Genomic DNA, 19,181 nt, shown 5'->3' with positions numbered 1-19,181 from the left:
AAAGCCCAGAGATAAACTCATGCACATATGGTCACCTTATTTTTGATGAAGGAGGCAAGTGTATACAATGGAGAAGAGACTGCCTCTTCAATAAGTGGTGCTGGGAAAACTTGACAGCTACATGTAAAAGAATGAAATTAGATCACTCCCTAACACCATCCACAAAAATAAGCTCAAAATGGATTAAAGACTTAAATGTAAGGTCAGACACTATAAAACTCTTAGAGGAAAACATAGGCAGAACACTCTATGACATAAATCACAACATCCTTTTTGACCCATCTCCTAGAGAAATGGAATTAAAAACAAAAATAAACAAATGGGACCTAATGAAACTTAAAAGCTTTTGCACAACAAAGGAGAACCTAAACAAGACCAAAAGACACCCTCAAAATGGGAGAAAATATTTGCAAATGAAGCAACTGACAAAGGATTAATCTCCAAAATTTACAAGCAGCTCATGCAGCTCAATATCAAAAAAACAAACAACCCAATCCAAAAATGGGCTGAAGACTTAAATAGACATCTCTGCAAAGAAGATATACAGATTGCCAACAAACACATGAAAGGATGCTCAACATCACTGATCATTAGAGAAATGCAAATCAAAACTACAATGAGGTATCACCTCACCCTGATCAGAATGGCCATCATCTAAAAAATCTACAAACAATAAATGCTGCAGAGGGTGTGGAGAAAGGGGAACCCTCTTGAACTGTTGGTGGGATTTTACACCCACTATGGCACACAGTATGGAGGTTCCTTAAAAAACTAAAAATAGAAATACCATACTACCCAGCAATCCCACTACTGGACATATACCCTGAGGAAAACATAATTCATAAAGAGTCATGTACCACAATGTTCATTGCAGCTCTGTTTACAATAGCCAGGACGTGGAAATAACTTAACTGTCCATTGACAGATGAATGGGTAAAGAAGATGTGACACATATATACATTGGAATATTACTAAGCCATAAAAAGAAATGAAAATGAGTTATTTGTAGTGAGGTGGAATGACCTAGAGTCTGTCATACAGAGTGAAGTAAGTCAGAAAGAGAAAAAGAAATACCATATACTAACACATATATATGGAATATAAAAAAACAAAAAAAATGGTTCTGAAAAACCTAGGGGCAGGACAGGAATAAAGATGCAAACATAGAGAATGGACTTGAGGACACGGGGAGAGGGAAGAGTAAGCTGGGACGAACTGAGAGTGTGTCATGGACATATATATGCTACCAAATAGATAGCTAGTGGAAAGCAGCTGCATAGCACAGGGAGATGAGCTCAGTGCTTTGTGACCACCTAGAGGGGTGGGATAGGGAGGGTGGGTGGGAGGGAGACGCAAGAGGGAGGAGATATGGGGATATATGTATATGTATAGATGATTCACTTTGTTATAAAGCAGAAACTAACACACCATTGTAAAGCAATTATACTCCAATAAAGATGTTAAAAATTAATTAATTAATTAATTAATTAAAATAAAAGTAGGTGCTATTTAGTAAAATGTTTAGTACGATGTTTAGCACCATCTAGTTTTTCCATTGCTCTTCCCCCATTCCTGTGAATTTGTCTTCCAATGTCCGGGATCTCCTGGGTTAGGTGTCCTTACAGGAAAAGGAATAAAGTCCTGGATCAAGAGCCAGGTGACTGGTACCTCTTTTACGTCAGGTATCAAAATACTGATGCTTGAGCATAGAGTTCTTGCGGGTGATTTTTCCAAGGCACTTCCTACTCCACCTTCCCACCAATGGCTGAATTGCACTTTTTCCTGACAAGGTGATGGAACCTGCCTGCATGACGCCCTCAGTCCCTGCCCTTGACAATACACCCACAGCCTCTTTCTGCTAGGGTCCATTTGGCCCACTGGGGACTTGAAGCCCAATTTCCTTCCTGAAGCAAACTTGGTCACCAGTAACTAGATCTTCTTTCTCTGGTACATAATAAAAATAATGGCTGTCCCTATTGCAGATCTACCCTCTTGTCCAGCTCTGTAACCTGAGAATATCAGGTTACCACTGATATTCTCCCTTCTTCTGGCTTTTCCAGGCAAAAAACAAGCACAAGTCTTTTCATAGCTACCTATCAGATTCTCATGAGAACACTCCCATGCTCCTGTGACAGCATGGGATCAACCTACGTCTCATCTACATGGGAATGAAGAGGCCAGTCACCATTTTGAAAAGAAAAACTGTTTTGAAAAATAAATCCCAAGTGTTTATGAATCGTTCTTCTTGTTTTCCCTCTCATTGAGCCTGGGGGTGGGGAAAGGGAGAGGGAGAAATATCTGGTTCTTTTCCTCACCTTTAGAGGACAGAAAGCACAAATAGCACTTTCTTCTCCTCTGTATTTTCATAAAAAAAAAACACTTTTAAAGTTTCAATTTCTAACCTTTTCTTATACATAGGGAAGATGGGTGAGGGTTCTGGTGGTCAGAGAGCCAGTTTCCCGAGCTCTTGCTAAATCTCATGGGGAATGTGTGAAGCAGCCCTCATTATAACACAGGATTTCTTGTCACCAATTATCCTTAGCTTTAGGTCATTAGACAAATTCAGACATGAAGAAAAGTTCCACTTGAAATTCTGTGACATGTGCTGGATTTCTGAGATAATAAGCTGGGTAGGAGTAAGATGTATTCTACGTCCCCCAGGAAATCATAGGCAAGTGGAGAACACAGCCAGATAAACAAATCATCTCAACACACTGTAGTTAAAACCAAGTCACATAGAGATTCATCTCTTAAGGAATCCACAGTCTGATAGAAAATAAATCAAGAGTATGAACATTTAGAGTACAGAATGTAAGGTGCTATGTGAGAAAAAAATGACAGGTCAGAATGACCCCTCAGAGAACAGCTCCCGACTCCTCACTCATTACAGTCATCTGTATTACTTTTAATATTTGTTTTATACAATGTTCAGTAGTTGCTTTATTTAATTCCATGCCTTTGCAACTGCTGTCTCATTTTTCTGTCTTTTTTAAAGGCAATCACCATTTGATGTCTTACTAGAAATTAGCTGTACTTTTTGTAAAGTCCTTAGGTTTCTCTATCTATAGGCTATTGAATTTTACTTGGGGCATGATTGGCTTAAATAAAACATGTAATGCCAGTAATATACTCAGAGAAATAAATGTATACATTTATGTATATACTCATATTTATGTAGCTATACACAAAGAGTATAATTTGCCAGTATAATTGCCAGCTCCTAGGTTATCTATCTGCCCATAAGTAATTGTAAAAATTAGAAATTCCTACTTCTATATTTACCCAAGTTTAAGAACATAATTAGCCAGTTAAATGTAATTAAACTTCTATGACTTTAGCATAAAGATTGGTATGAAACAGGAATGAGTTGGATCCAATGACACGGGATTTCCAGGAAATATATAATGTATCTGCTTTTTCTATATTCCTACCTCCCTTCTTTGTTTTCTTGCCCTCACCTCTCTTCCCAGCAGTGATTCAAATATTAAGTAACTGGAATAATTTTCAAGGAAAACAAAGTATACAGTAGATGCATTGGTGAGATTTTGACCAAATATCACTCACTAATATTCAGTAGTATTAGATTTTCAAACCAACAATAAATGAGGTAATTTTGAAAAAAAGAAAAAAAAAGATGGAGATTTAAAACACTGTGCTCATGCTCACCTGAGAGCCTTCTCATATGAGTCAATTGTGGATCAATAAACAGCTGGATTTATCCACATACATACATAAATTTGGCATGTATTATTAAACCAAATTATTTTCCAATCCACACATTACTTAAGATTTTAAAAAGATAAACAATGTATAAATTTGTTATTTCTTTTTAAGTACCAATAGGCCAAACAAAAGGGCAAAATAAGAACATGACATGACAAAAAATATTTTTCATCATGTCTATTACATATACCAGGTACTATTCTAAATGTTATACATTTTAAAATAATTTTATTTAACAAACACTTTTCTAGTGCTTACTATGTATAGGACATGGTTTTAAGCCACTTTATACACATTAGTTTATTCAATTCTCATAACCACCCTAGAAGTTGAATAATATTATTCTTACTTTACCAGTTGGGAAACTGAGGAACTGTTGCACTCCATTCATGCACCTTATATTCGGCCAAGCCAGGATTTGCACTTGGTTCTATGTGCCATCACTGTTCATCATACTACTGTACAATAGTAAATGCAGAAATTCAGATCAAACCAATTAACTGGATGAAAAGAGAGTACATCCTCAGTTTGAATTTAGCAAAAGTTAGCATATGTCAAGCTCCAATTACATGTGTGCTAGGTTTGGGGAATACAGAAAAGAAACTGAGATGCTCCCAAATTTTTCTAGCAGTGAACATGATGATTTACATTGGTAGATACATAATTTATGTTTCCTACATAAATATGTAATTAATTAAAAAATGTTACCTCTCCTAAAGGCACTGAATTTGAGGGAGGAGGGCTTAATAAAGAGAATGAGAATCTAATCTGTCTTGGGCAGGAATAGGGACAGAGGTTGCTTTAAGAGGGAGTGAGAATCAATCTGAGATTCAATGGATAAAAAATATGGCAAAAAAAAAAAGGCTTCCCTGGTGGTGCAGTGGTTGAGAGTCCGCTTGCCGATGCAGTGGACACAGGTTCGTGCCCCAGTCTGGGAAGATCCCACATGCCGTGGAGCGGCCATGGCCGCTGAGCCTGCGTGTCCGGAGCCTGTGCTCCACAACGGGAGAGGCCACAACAGTGAGAGGCCCACGTACCCAAAAAAAAAAAAAAAAAAATTGGCAAAAAAGACAAGAACTAGATGACCATTCTAGTGTATAAAGTAGTATGCTTCCATTGTTGAATCTTGCTTTTTTTCAGTAATCTATTACTGTTTAACAAACATTCTTAAAATTAATGGCTTAAAACAACAATTATTATTAGCTCTCATGGTTCTTGGGATAGACAAGTAAGCTGGGAAATTTTTCTTACTACAAACATTGTCACCTTGATGGTATTCAGTAGATGGACAGGCTGGTCCAGTGGATAGAAACCATCTCTGGCACCTTGGCAGGGATGACGCAAATGCTGGACTCAGCTCAGATGTTGACCAAGGACCTACGTGATGATGGGCTTGATTTGGGGTGGGGGATTGTCAAATTTCTTACATGGCAGTTCAGGGCTAACAGAGTGAGAATTCCAAGAGACCTGGGAAGAAACTACCAGACTTCTTACAACCTAAACTTGGAATGTCCAGCTGCCACTTCATTCACATCTTATTAGTTGAATAAGTCACCTAGACTAACCTAAGGGGAGTAGAATTAGACTGTATCCCTCAAAGAATTTACAGCTGTCTTTAATCTACCACACTCTTGTAGCCCTTTGAGCTTCAAGTCACAATAGGTTTCAAATTACAAACCAACAAAACTTTCTGTGCTAAAATTCTGATTAAGTTTGAAGACCTAATACCATTCTGACAAACACCCATGCAAATCCAAGCACAACCTCAAACATAAATGCAACAAATTCTGTCTCTTCACTTTGATGGATACAGAATTGCTAGATGGTAATTAGCATAACAATAAAGACAGTAAAAATAAAAAGATAGATGATAAATGTCATTTTCCAGCTATTGAGGGTAAGGTACCCTCTGGATTCAGCCCTTACCACACTCAAGCCCAAATGCAGAGGTGAGAATTTGATACCCACAAGAAAGATTGCTAGATTGGTGTTTTTCTCCTGTTGGTAGACCAGGAGTGGAAATATGCTGTTCCGTTTACATGAGAAAAAGTGTTCTGAAACGTCCCCTCCTCTTTTATCCCCCCATTTTTCCCCACCACCTCAAAATAAACCCCACTAAATTAAAGCCATATTTGTAGATCCTAAAAGGAAATTTCTCTTAGTAGCCAATAAATAGTAGTAGGTTTTGCTTCTTGTACATGTGCAGTGTGCCCTGCTGAGCGGTTCACTTCATTTGGCAATTCTGGGAGACTGGTAATGAATTTCCCTGACAGATACATCCCTGCTCAGATCAGATCAGGGAAATGAGCTCTTTGGAGCACAGGCTTGTATGGAATTATAACAGTATGTGTTCACTGACCCCCAAGCTGAAAGAATGTTTCATTCCAATACTCTGAAATGAAAACTGATAGTCTCTGTTGTTTTCATTGCTTAAACTGCACATTATTATAAGGGGCTTTATTTTAAATTATCTTGAGTGGTAGCATAGCTTTCCATGAAAAAGAATTAAATAAAATGCCCCATATTTTGTTAGCAGTACATTGGTAACCTGAAAACAATTTCTTTTTAACAGACAAGGAAACAAAATCCTGACTTTAAGAGGTACTAAAAGTAATATCCCTCTCTCTTTCTCTGAAACACACACACACACACACACACACACACACCCTTTCTCTCTACTGTTCCTTTATGTAATTGAATAAAAGTAATAAATTCTCTCACTTGTCTCTCTGGTCTAACACCTTTAGAAAAAGACTGTGAAATCTTACTTTGGACTGAATTGGAGTTAACTGTCAAAGATTTCTGCCCGAGGTTGGGTTCTCTTTGAATTTTAATTTCCCTTGGACACAGTACTTGCAACCAAAATAGTCTCCAGAATCAGAGCCCAGGGATTGGCCAGCCTATGTCTGACCTTTCCGGCAGATGTTTGTAAATGGAACGGATTGCTTTTCCCAGCCCAAACCGCGTAATCTTAGGTTAGGGTTGTTTTCCATGCATATACTTAGGCTGTGGTTTGTGCCGCTGGGTGTTGGTAATAAGATACACACAGACCCCAGGTCACTGACTATACCCAGCTGGATCAAGAATGATCATTTTTAATCTTGAGGTGAAAGCTTGATACATTAGGGAAATTAGTTGATCTGGTCAGCAAGATTTTTCTTTTCTTGCTGAAGCCCATATTGTGATCTGGACAACTACTTGGCATGCTCAGCAGAAGAAACACAGAGAAATAATTCAATTCTGATTTGACCAAAATGCCAGCTGGCCAGCACAACTACAAATATGCTTCATTGAGTGATGTCAGTGATGTAACAAGGTGAGCCCACATCTGGTTACTTAAAGAGGATGACCTGCCATCAAGCAGAAAGAGAGCATGGGAATATTCCCCCCTGAATACCCTATTTGCCCCAGCAATTTCATATAAGTGGGAAACTTGGGGAAACAGGATCTTATAGCAATGTGGGAACCAGTGTTCAGGGACTGAGAGCCTTCTGCTTATTTTAAGAAACATGATATCATGTTTCAGGGTTCTTGAAGAGTGCATTGGCTGATCTCCTCTTGTGTTGGCCAAAAAGTTTGTTTGGGTTTTTTCCTAAGAAGAGACAAAAAAACCTGAATGAACTTTTTGGCCAACCCAATACAAACAAAAAATGAGAACTAAATTTATAAATGAACATACAGAACCAGTGATTTACAGATATCCTCTTGATAGGACACCTTGGAGCTGTGATGTCCCACTTTGCCCTGATGTTCCTCTTGAGAGGTGAGGGACCCAATGACTAATGTGTCTCACAAACAACTGGGGACTCTTAATGGAGCAGAAAGTTTAGCACAATGAAGGAGTTGAGACTACAGATCAGCTGACCTGGGTTTGACTTTCATGTATAAATGTATAAATTAGAGCAACTTTAGTTTCGTCATCTTTAGAATGGGGGGAACAATAATTACATTGCAGAGATCATTTGATCATTAAATCAATGACATAATAAAGTACCTATGAAAGTCTCCAGCATTTAACAGTGTCCACTTATTATGTCATTACTCTCCCCACACTTTTCCCAGATAGGGGCAGAGACGAATACGGAGATTTGTCTAGAATCTTTGTTAACTCTCCAGGGAAGACAGAGCCAGACTTGAGTTCAGCATGAAGATAGAACTACAGCAGAAGAAAATGTGGCAAAAAAAAAAAAAAAAAAAAAAGAAACCCTCAAAGGGATTTGTTATAATTTCGAATGATAGAGCACATCTGTGGGGAAGAAGCACACAGGGAAATCAGGATTAGATGTCCATATTCACAAAAAAAGGTACCTGACCCAAACAATGGGATTTCTTGTAATAGGCAAAATATCCAAGGGGTTGCGAGGGGCAAGGTGATCTGGACTTGCTTCTGTCATGATGATAAGTGGTTACAGGTGCAAAACTCTAATGCTTCTCAGCTAAGTTTGAAATGATTTACTCTTATAATTTTATTTAAAGTATTTTGTCATATTTTCTCTTTTGGGGCACTCCAAGTCTTTTTGCCTATTTCACTTAAAAGGTGTAAAGCATTCCAGGAGGGACGAGGAATAAAAGGGCTGATATTTATGTTGCAGTGATTAAACTTTTTCCCCTAAACTCACACCCAAGAACTTGTCTACAGGCCAGTTTGCATTTGGGCCACATTTTAAGGACTTTGCTACAACAGGCACTGTGCAAACTCACACCACATGTGGTACTAATTGGCGCTGTTGGATATTTAGGAAGAAAGGCTGGGGATAGAGTGGGCATGGAAGCCTAACAATGCTTCACAGAATGGTTCTCAACAGGAGTTAGAAATTAGAACTGTGCAGAGAAGGATGGGCCTGTGCAGCAAAGTCAATGAGCTGAATCTCTCAGCACTTTGCAAAAGCAACCAAAAAGAAAGGCAGGGAAAAGATTTGAACTAGATACTGTATTTGGTACTAAATTTTTGAAATAGACTAAGGAAAACTTGCTCACTTAAAATGTACAGTCAAGGAATATGAATACACAGATGGAGGAAGGAAGCAGGGTCAAACAGGTGCCTAGGACTACATGGAGACTCAGCCACTGCTTGGGGCCAGTAAAACTGCTTCCAGGTCAATTTCTCCATCTGCAAAGTAGTCATGGGCTGGGCTTTCATAGCATTTGCCTCCAATCAGCTGAAGGGAACAGGGAACTGATTTGTAGTTTGTTAAAATGTTTTGATTTTGCAAACTTCAAACACAAACATAGGGATGTCTCATAGCATCTTAGTGATGGGTCTCTGGAGGCATGAGGAGAGCAGAAGTGATGTTGGGGATACTTATTCCCCTAGACAACTGTGTTAGTCCAGCTCTTCTAGGTTATAAGAAACAGAATTTGCAAGAAACTGAATGGAGCCCCAGGGAACTGGGGTTAAATTGTAGGGATTCACTGGGGAGGATTGGAAACACAGAGCTGCCTCAGTATCTGCATCTAAAAGCTCATGGAACTGGACAGTTTTGTTTCCTTAAGTCAAGATACAACAGCCGCTTTGGTTTCCCAGTAGCAATTATAATCATCTTAAAACTTAGCTGCTCTCTCTTTTCTTTCACTGTGCCTATATGTGCTTCCTTCCTGTCAGGGCACAGTAAAGCCAAAGAAATCTCCCTGATCTGACCCTACCAAGTTCTTTACAGAAGTTTCAGCTCTCTTTTCCCTAATAAATAGGAATGCAATTTCAAGGACCTGAAATGACAAGTGCACGTTTGCATTTTCCTCCCTCCCACCCACATCCTCTTGTTTTCCCTCTATCTCTACTATAAGGCTTACCCTAAAAATTTGCCAGGCCTGAGACAAGGGTATCGCTAGAGACCCCTTGACTTCACCTCTTCCCTTCCCACCTCCAATTCTGCTCCTCAGCATGAAGGGTGACCTGCCCATGTGTGTGAACACCCATCCCCTAAAATCCATGCTCCATTCACTCCCATACACCTGCTCCTCCCACAGGCTAGAATGGCTATACGTCTGGGCCTTCAAGAGGCCTGTGCAGGACCAGAAGTGGTTTCAGGAACATTGGGTCAGGCAATTTTAGGGCTGCAAGCAATTTAATATGACCTAGAAGAGGTCCCTTGTACCCATGCACGTCTTGTCCTATGGGACAAAGCTAAGGAAAGCCAGGGTACAGAGTCATCTAAAGTGTAAGACTTTGGGAAAGGCCCTGTATTGCCTGGGTCTAAGACAAACTATTTTGCTTCCTGATCCATTCTGTAACTCTGTCTTAAAATTACTACAACTACAACTGCTACTACTACTATATGAAAAATGAATGGGAAATGATGTTAAATACAAGGAATCTCTTTGAGAAAAAAAATGAGGTGGTCTCTTTACACAGTACTGGAGGCTGGGAAGTCCAAGATCAAGACACCAGCAGATTTGTGTCTAGTGAGAACATGTTTCCTGGTTTGTAGATGGATTCTTTCTTGCTATATCCTCACTTGATGAGGAGAGAGAAAGAGAAAGCAAACACTTTCATGGCTCTTCTTATAAGGGCACTAATTCCATTTATGAGCATTCCACCCACATGATCAAACTACCTCCCAAACACCCCACCTCCAAATACCATCACATTGGGGATTAGGTTTCAACAGAAGAGTTGGGAAGAAAGAAACTTTTAATCCATAGCACAGGCCAAACCTGTTCTGAGCAGTAGAAACAGTAAGAGGACAAGAGGCAATGGTCATCAATACTTAAAGCAGCAGGTGTGAAAGTGAACAACGTGAGGAAGAGATGTAAATGCAGGTACAAGAATGCATTCCCACAAAAATCCGTGCCAGAGCCATCTCCAAGAATAGCTGTGGATTATTCAAACCAGAGTTAGACTTTGTGAGTCCCTTTCAGAATTTGGTTTCCTGATTTCTAAGCACTCCCACTCAGTTAAATATTCATACTAAGGTTGGTCCTGGACTGTGTAGTGCAGGCAACACAGTGGCTGAAAACTGCAGGGATCTAGTAAGCTAGAATAGTCTCCTTCCTTTGCCAGTCACCCGTCCTGTCAGTTTTCCCATATCACAAAGGAGGGTCTACCTTCATTTTTCAGAGTTGGAAATTAAATTTTAGGGAAGTTCAGGAAGTTAATCAGGTCATAGAGTTAAGACTATGGTAAAGTTTGTGATCTAAATCCATGTTTTACTGACTCTCAAAGCCACAAGGATTTACTCAGAAAACATGTTACACTAACCCGATACTTGCCTCTATGTCTTCCTCTTAATTAACAAATAAGTAAATAAAAGCACAAACTCAGGAAATGGCAGAAGCAGCATTTGAATAAGGGTTTCTCACCTCCTTACACCGTTTCTTCTTGTTTTTAAATTTTTCAACACAAAGAGAATCTTTTGTATTAGTCAGGTAAAGAGCACTTGCCAAGGATAAAAAAGCATTGCTTCCAAATCAATGCTTTAAAAAATCTTATAGCTCTTCCATGCTCTCTTTTCCCTTGCCCTTAAAGTCGCCAAGATTTAGGGGAAGTCATTGTGCTGCTGTTAACATAATATATCCCCAAAGCTAACAATTATACTGAAAGTTGACCAGCCCCCAGGTAGTTTAGTGTGACTATGTGAGCTAATTCAGGCCAGTGAGACCTAGGCAAGAGTCTACTTGGTTGGGGGTTGGGGTGGTAGTCATTTTTGGAACTCTATAGATTTCCTAAAGAAAGCAGACAGATGTGTCTGGCATAGATTTTTAAGGCTTCTTCCTTAAGTTTCTTCCATTTTTCTACTTCGAGCTGTAACATAACCATAAAATGACAAGCATTTGGGAAAAAATTCACTCTATTACAAATGTAAAAGAGAAACAATAAAAATAAAATATGGTGGCCCTGGTAGGATCATTAAGCTATCCCTAGTAACCTAGTAACCACTTACCCCTAAACTTCTTGTTATGTGGAAAAGAATGGATTAGTTTGTTACTTTAAGCTGAGTTTCTTATATGCTTTTGATTGCATCCCCAGCTATATCAATCACATGTTCAATCCGACCATGTCAATCAAGCTGTTTCTCACTGTCCCCCAACCACAGCTTGCTCATCCCTGTGCTTTTGCTCCAGCTAATTTCCCAGTGTGAGGTGGCTGCCCCTTCTCTTTTGACTTATCCAAATTTATATTGTGTAAGCACAGGCCATGTTCAGCCTCCCCAAAAGAGGTAAGAAGTGGTTAACTGCTCAGGTTTCAGAGTCAAAAGTCATGGGTTCAAATCCAGAAACTGTGTATTGCTAGCTGTATAACTATGAGCAATTCACTTTAGCTATATGGGCCTTAGTTTACTCACCTGTAAAATGGGGATAATATTTTAAATCTCTTAAGATTCCTGTGCACATTAATCTAGGTTACTTAAAAACCTACCAGAGGCCATGATTTAAAGTGTAGAAAATGCTGTTATAAGTTTAAAGTCTATAATTAACTTTTTGCCAGAGTCCTTTCATCTTTCTTGTCACTGATATCCTGCTAGATTTCTTATTGGTTAGTGCAATGTCACCAAATACTGGATACTTTACCTAATGTTGATTTCAAATGGGTTATCTTGTCTTTATCAAAATATTTTGTCTTATAATCCAAGAACTTATTTTTTTTTATTTTCTATTTGTAAGGTTTACATAGAATTTGCAGTTCAAAACCAACAGTGTGTGTTCATTATTAATACTTCAAGCAGTGTTCTAAGTGATTTATGTGTATCATCTCTTAATCCCCAGAATCTGATGAGGTAAGTATGATTATTATTATCTTCCTATAGCAATGGAGTCATGCACACTGGGGACCTCATCATTTGCTCAAGGTCACAGAGATAGGAAGGGAGGGCTAGATTGCAATTCACATTTACCCCATCTAACTCTGAAGCCTATCCTTTTCAATGTCCTGTTCTCTCATCCCTAATAATAACTCATGCATGGTTGGCCAAATACCAAAGGGTCACCAACCAATACCTGTTTACTGAACATGATTAACTGTTGGTAAGTGAGCCATTCCTCTTTCTCATGTCCACATTGGCGCAAAAAGTAGATTAAAGCAATATGTCTTATAAAGTCATTGTACTTCCTTTATTCTGTTCCTATCAGAGTGCACTATTTTCTTCCACTAGTCTCTGAGTACCAGGTACATCATGTTTATCTCTTAATGTCCAGGACATAGCACCATTCCTGAAACACAAAATATCTCAAACAATTGTCAAATAAAATAGTACTGGAGATAGAAGTTTCATTCAAAAAAAAAAAAAATAGCACAAAGACTAGATTATATCAATTTACTTCCTGAAACAAAGTTGGTACTTCAAATAAGTAGCCTAGATAGAATAGTATAACATTTACATTTTTCATATTAATAATTTAACATAAATTCAACTTTATATTTTCTAAGTTACATATTTGATTTGAAAATTTTCATTCATTTTTTTAAAAAAATTAAGTTGAAATGACTCCCTTCTCATTTCTGTAATCTATATGATGCCGAAATACCCATTAATTCAGACAAAAGTCATTGTACATTGATTTGGAACAAAAAAATAGGAAATATAATTCCTTTTTTTTGTAGAAATGTTATCTTAAGGTAATGTCACAACAAAACCAATATTAAAAATTAATATGTAAATGTAAGTATAGCTTCAAACAAGGAAGAATTATACTAAGATATAGACACAGTCATTAATTAAAGGGAGGAGTTTTCCAACCTAGAATCTCTCCCTAGAGTTTGTGCCAAATCTCAGAAATTCCAGCTGAGGAACCTCAAGCTGAAAGACCACAGGCAACTCCTTTCTTTATGTGACAAGCTTTTGCTCCCATCACTGTACAGACCACCACTCAGACAGCTGGACCTGCTAAGAACAGGAAGCAGTGGGGAATTGGTGTTTTTTTCTCTGCTACAAAATCCATGCCAAAAATAGATGAATATGGATGCATAGGAATGCTTTTCTTTTCAATCGCCCAAGATGACCTTCAGCAGAAACAAAAACAGAAATGTTTCTCTCCTCCTAAAGTAGATCATGTCTTCTTGAAATAACATATATGGAAGCACTTTAAAACTCAAGTATTCATTGTATGAAGAAGTGTCACTCTTGATAGTGAGACAGTGGTTTTTATTTGCAATGAGAAAGGCCTGAAAGGGCCATACATTTAGAGGTTAATATAGAAACACTTAATCCAGGAACTTTTCTGAGTAACATATTCTCATTCCACATCTCTCACTCACCCCATGCCTCCTGCCACCATCAGATTCTTAGAAGCAAGTGTCCTACAATCCCAGAACATACTTAGGTTGGTTGTCTAGAAGGCAGTCCCCCAAAATGCAATTCTCCAATAATGCAACTGATCACTTATTCATCTACCAGATAAAAGTATAAACATGAAAACTAAAAACTCATTTGAGTGGTTTATAATTTTCAGTTTTAAAAAATATATATGCAACCTCCAGTGCTCAATACGATTAAAAAAAAAAAAGGCTTCCTATATGCTAGAGAAATTCAGACACCAAATATTTATAACAAATTAAATTTTAAAATTGGTTGAGAACTCATACTCTATCACCCCGAATAGAACCCCTTCTTTCCCATCTTTCTTTTTCTGAATTACCGCAGTCCCTATATATCAACAAGGGAGATTCTTGTCATATTCACTTAAATTAGTATTATTTGTGAAATAGCTTTCTCTCATCCACTTTACTGAAAAAACTTGAAGGCAGGAACTTTGTGTTACTATCTGTGAATTATTCTCAGTGACCAGTAATGTGGTATTGCCAAAATATCCTCCCGGTTTTATATGTAAACACTTAATTGTTTTTCTGAATGTTGAAGGCTACTAACCATCCTGCAGGATCAGAATTTTCTAAGCTAGAAGCAATAACAATTTATCTATTCTGCCAAATTGAATCCCTAGCTCTTTCATTTTTTAAAGTGTTATATTCTTCTATTATAATAAATTATTGCCAACAAGACTGGGCACTTAAGAATGAAACTGGGGTGCAATGAACAAGAGAGAAAGAAATAAGAAGCTCTATTTATGGGAAGCAAAAAACTAATGTAAATTTGATTATTTGAATGGCTGTAGGTATTATTATAATTCACTTAAAGTATATATTAAACTCTGGTGTAATGGAAAAATAGAAACAGTTTATCAAACACATGGGCATAGGTTTAGAAAGATTCGAATTCATGTTATCAAATTACATATTGTCATCACTAACAAACACATCTGGCTTTTTATCATTATCTACAGCTTCAGGTGGTATATCTACATGGTCCCAAAACATCCAAATAAAAGGAGATTCAGATTAGTCACCAATCCAGAATGATAGTTTTTTCAACACTAAACATCTGTATATTTGAAGCTCTCCAAATCGTTGATTTTTTTTTCTCTTTTTATCCAGATGGTGGTACATTTTATACTTGACAAACAAAGGAATTGCACCGTCTAGTGAGTTTACAAAGGAAGATAATAACATATGGTTAGAGAATGAGAATGTGAAATTTGTATAAATGATATTATGAGTAGAAAAATTTAAAGCACCGTCTAGAGCCTCAGATTATCAGGAACTCTAAATCTGGAATTTCATCAGTATTCTTCATTCCTTTTTGCCCTGATAGCACATTGAATGCCTTGAATCCTTGTCTTTGCTCAGGGACCATTTTTAACTTCCTTTACCCTTGTGTATCAGTTTTCTATGCTGTGTAATAGATTACTACAAACCTAACAGCTTAAAAGAGAATGTCTATTATTTCACAGGTTCTGTAAGTCAGGAGTCTAGGTACATCTTACTTGGGTGAAATGCTTAGGGTCTCACAGAGCTGAAACTAGTTGTTGGCTGAGCTATATTCTTATCTGGATGCTTGATTACGAGAGGATCTGCTTCCAAGCTCCCTTAGTTTGTTAGCAAAATTCATTTCCTTTCTGCTTTAGAATTCAAGATGTCTTTTTTTTTTCAAAGCCAGCAACAGTGGGAGTCTCTAACTTCAGAGGAGGACTTGCCTGATTAGGTCAGGGCCACCCAGAATAATCTCCCTTTTGACTAACTCAGAGTCAAATGATTAAAGGCCTTAATCACATCTAAAAAATCCTCTTCACTTGTATCATATTCTACCAGTTTGAAGCAAATTGCAGATTCCTTCCATCCTCAAGGGTAAGGAATTATACAAGATTATACACACTGGAGGGGTAGGAATCTTGGAGGTCATCTCAAAATACCGCCTACCGCATCTTGTCAAGTCAGGGATTTGCCACTGTCATGACCACCACCAGTCACCTCCTCATAGATAGCAGTGACAATAGCAATGAAACAAAATTTAGATTGTTTAAAAATGGGTTTTGTCTTTGAAGTTCTTGGCACAAATCATACAGCTGAAGGGCCATAATTTAGGAGGATTCTTTGGATGGCAGTGGTGTTAGAGGATGAGGTAGAGAACTTCTCAAACTTATGAAGGCTACTCACTGGGGCATATTTAATGCCAGATGTGGGAGGTGGGCTGGGTGAAATACCCTGCCAAGGACTTGACGTCTCTGGGTTTCTGCTTCCATCAGTGCAATGAGAGTAGGTTTTATTTCCCACTTCCAACTAAAAGAACAGAATAAGAGAGTGTGGTATCATGTAGCAGTTTGCAATTTTCAATGCTTGATCTTCAAGCTGCTTCATTTCTAAATATGTCTGTGTGTATCTGTGTGTGTGTGAGTCTTACATTCTGAAACCAGGATTTCATTATGGATTCAAAAGGGAATATTTACACACTACAATTCATTAAGTGATATATTTCTAACAGTAAAAACAACAAAAAAACATTGATTTTTTCACTCAGTCTACACTGTCGTGCTTTTCTAGAACTTTATAAGCTCCTCAGTTTCACTGAGAGTTTGCCAGTAAATTCTGAAGCTTAAGGAATTAGTTTTGTTTTCTGAAACTGACCAAAACATCCTTAGGAACAATAAAAATGATGGCACAATTATTTCTAGAAATTGTAAAAGAGTGAATCAACTGGATGTGAACTTGCCTTGACTTCTTCCTCAATGAACCACAGAAGTACGCAAGGTTGTTCAGCCACACTGACCCTTACATTCAAATCAAGATAAAATAGTTTATAGTTTTCATCTTTACCTTTTGCACTATAAACCTCTCCCTGGGGACAAGCAGAGGAGTAATCTCATACCTCTGTATTCTCTTTCCAATTTTATTGTAATGGTGTAAACTGCATCCAGCTTCTCTCAGGATCATGTGGATGCTGTACACACTTTCTAACAACCTGTGAATGCTTGAATTGTCCACATCAAAAATAAGAAAAAACAATTACTTGAAATTACACCAAGATGTAGGGCATCAAATAATGATTTTTTTGGCTTAATAATGCAGTGATTTAGTAACTTGGAAAATATTTATTGAGCCACAATGACTACATGCTAAGCAGTGCTTTGAAAACCAGTCATAGCAAAGATAAACTAAAAAAGTTCTTGACCTCCTGCCCTCAGAGAGCTTACATTCTAGGTATAACAGCATGGAAGGTGGTGATAAGTACAGAGCCAAGAAGTAGAAAGTAGAAGGAGGACTATTATTTAGACAGGGTAGTTAGAAAAGGTCTCTTCTACAGAGGTGGCCTGCAATACATTCACTTGTTTATTCATTACCTTCACTCTCAGAAGAATGTCAGTTTTATGAGTGACACTCATTGCACACCCAATGCCTAGAAGATGCCTGAATAAATAAATGATTCAAATAGTGGTGTCATGAAAGGCAAAGAGGGATAATTCAAGAAAGAGAGTTCCCAAGAGTCAAGTGCTGCAGCAAGCATTAGTTATGCACAAGCTGAAAACTCTATGTTAGATTAGCATTTTGGGTAGTAAGAGCAGATTCTCCAAAGTGGTATCCAGCTACAAGGGATTAAAATGTGAATGGAGGATGGAGACATGGAAGCAGGAGAAAATACTATTCACACAGGTTTTGAATGAAGTCATCAAACCATGCACAGAACTAGGGAAAGAACATTCCAGACAGAGAAAAGAGCAGATGCAAAAGTGGAGAAGAAGAAGCATGAGCACTCATAAGAAGACTGATGCAAGTGGGGTATAATAACACAATAAACAGGGGTAGGAAAGAGGTGGCAGTTGGTAGTCTCATACATCATGTAAGGCATCAAAACCTGGGCAAGAACATTGGATTTCATTCTAAGTGACATGAAAGGTATGGAAATGTTTTGAACAGGAGAGTGAAATGATCTGATTTATGTTTGTGGAGAAGAGATTGTTGACAAGCATGAGCGGAAGCAGGAAGTCCTGTTCAGAGTCTGTTGCAATAGGTTTAGGGAGACAAGTGTGGAGAAAGGAAACATGATCACATTCAGCACGGATTTTCAGGATACAGCCAATTACATGACTGGAGGATTGGAGTTAATAATGATGCCTTCGTTGACTGAGATACAGAAGACTGTGTGAGAAGACTCAAGGTGGGAAGATGATATAGACTGAATATTTGTGTCCCGTCAAAATGCATAGGTTGAAGCCCTAGCCCTCCTCCAACCCAGTGTGGCTACATTTGTAGATAATGTCTCAAAGGAAGTAATTAAGGTAAAATGAGGTCGTAAGTGTGGGGTCCTGATCTGATAGGATTAGTGTTCTTATAAGAGACACCAGAGAATGGAATTAGCCTTGTAGTAGCATCTGCTTTCAACTTCCCCTATAACAAAAGTTTCAAAATCCTGAAATGGGGCTGTGAACTGAATTGTGTTCCCCCACAATAATTTCATATTAAAGCCCTAACCCTCAATGTGACTGTATGTGGAGACATGGCTTTTAAGAAGTAATTAATATTAAATGATGTCATGAGGATAGGATCCTAATTTGATAGCATTTATGACCTTATACGAAAAAAGAGATCCCTCTCTCTCTCTCTACACAAAGTCACCAAGGAAATGCCAGGTGAGAACTCAGTGAGAAGGCAGGCATCTGCACCCCAAGGGAAGAATCCTTACCAGATACCAACCCTCCTGCACATTGAATGTGGGCTTCCAGTCTTCAGAACTATGAGAAAATAAATTTCTGTTGTTTAAGGCATGCTGTCTGTGGTATTTTGTTATTACAACCTGAGTAGACTAGTACAGAAGATGTATCAAGAATTCTGTCTTGGATATTTTCAATTTGAGATTTCTTATAATTCTGAGCCAAGATGACAGGTGTTGAAATATGTGGAGTTCACAGAGGTCAGAACTAGAGATATAAAATGTAAGTCATCTGCTGATTTGTGATGGCTAACACAGTAGTTAATTTGGAGGACAGGAGGAGATCTCTAGGGGTAAGAGAAAAAAAATGTGCCCAACCTAGAGCTCTGGGGGACTCCAACATTCAGATATTGGAGAAATACATGGAAAAGCCAGGAAAACAAAATCTGAAAAGGGGCTGATAAGAGAGAAGGAAAACAAGATCATAGAGCAAAACTCTGGCATGGGCTGGGGTAGGAGACAGTAAGGAGAAAGAGCAGGGAAATG

Source organism: Hyperoodon ampullatus, assembly GCF_949752795.1.
Source record: "Hyperoodon ampullatus genome assembly, chromosome: 3".
Classification (NCBI taxonomy): domain Eukaryota; kingdom Metazoa; phylum Chordata; class Mammalia; order Artiodactyla; family Ziphiidae; genus Hyperoodon; species Hyperoodon ampullatus.
This window is presented reverse-complemented; position numbering follows the sequence as displayed.